Source organism: Argiope bruennichi, chromosome 5, assembly GCF_947563725.1.
Source record: "Argiope bruennichi chromosome 5, qqArgBrue1.1, whole genome shotgun sequence".
NCBI lineage: Eukaryota > Metazoa > Arthropoda > Arachnida > Araneae > Araneidae > Argiope > Argiope bruennichi.
Window position 1 is genome coordinate 25,744,925 of NC_079155.1, and position 1,490 is coordinate 25,746,414.

The 1,490-nt window shown below is 34.8% G+C and overlaps 1 non-coding gene across 1 annotated transcript; it reads right to left on the bottom strand.

Moving 5' to 3' along the window:
- Window positions 1–317: 317 nt before the first annotated feature.
- Window positions 318–389, bottom strand: Trnaa-ugc (transfer RNA alanine (anticodon UGC)). The gene has a single exon. It is a non-coding gene; the product is annotated as a tRNA-Ala (tRNA).
- Between the last annotated feature and the right edge of the window lie 1,101 nt (window positions 390–1,490).

Sequence of the window (1,490 nt, forward strand, 5' to 3'; positions counted from 1 at the left end):
AGTAAAAATCGCAGGTCGCTCTTTGGCGTATTGATTTCGCATGTCACTGCATTCTTGGGTCATTATATTCATTTCCTGGATAAAGCGTTGGTGTTCTGCGTGTTTTTTTACAGTCACAACGAACATCGAAAGAATTAAAAACTAGAAAATGAAAAACTTTTAAGTTTTTATCAATGCATTTAAAGGGGAAAATAATATTTTTAATAAAAATATGTAGTAAAATTACAAATGATAAATGCGTGAGGCACAGAAAATAATAGCAGGAAGCCGCAATTAAGAGCTAATTTCTAAACCTTCTCTGCACAAAAAGAGAGGGTTGGAGGTGCGGGGGATCGAACCCCGGGCCTTTCACATGCAAAGCGAACGCTCTACCACTGAGCTACACCCCCTGACAGAATAGGAAGTTATGAATAAGAAGAAATCAGGTTACCAGTAAGGAAAAATGAGCGGCCTTCTGCGACTCCAAGGCTACTGCAGGTATGAAAGGCAGCTGAATATTATTTTCCTATGATGTGTCGCATTGTGTTATTTTATGTTATCCTTCAACGCTTTGCTGCGTAACGAATGAATAAGTAAGTATTCTTTAAATAAAAAGATTGTTCAGAAAATATTTAGTCATTTTTTACTTGCTGGTAGACGAAATAATAATAATAATAAAACAAAAGAAAAGACGAAACGAAAAAAGAAGAAAATGAAAAAAAGACGAAAGAAAAAATCATGCTTTATCAAAATGATATTACTAGCATTTTACCATTTTTTTTTTGGGGGGGGGACGGATATAGGAAAACGCCACTATCGATAATAATCAATATTGCCGATTTAAAACAGAAATATTTTGATGGTATTTAATTTACAAATGTGCTCTCATACAGTAAGATATGGTATCACCTTTGATTGACTACAGTTTTAAGTAAAAGTTGGGAGATTATATTGAGTACGAAATCTATTGCTATGCTATATACCTATACGAAGAGCTTACGGAGACCATACGGGAGTGGTCTCCTTAAAATTTTCTCGCAGAATCTCTAATAAGGATGTTACCCCATAGAATATTCTGCATAGCATTGCCGTACAATAGTTACGAAATATTAACCTTTGGCGTGAATTTAGCGTTTTTACTGAATCGATCGCGCGATCCTTGGGAGTTTTTTGGCGATTAATACTTGGCGTTCGATTAAAGGTATTTAAAAATCGAAATTAGGGTTTAGACGGTTTTTCCTGACCGTTTGAAACAAAAATGTGACGCAAAACTATACTTGTAAGCACATAGACTTGTAAGTACATATTATAGTTATCTACTTGTCGACGACAGGCAGACTAAAATATTATGTCCGATTTTCTTAATATATAAAATGTCGGATTGGGGGAAAAAAATCTGGTGGTAACAAGCAGGTGTCATTCCCGATCCCCAATTCTCCTCCAATTCGTCATGAATGTAACTGTTAAAAAAAAATGATTTCTAAATTATAATGAATCTACTCGCTTCACAT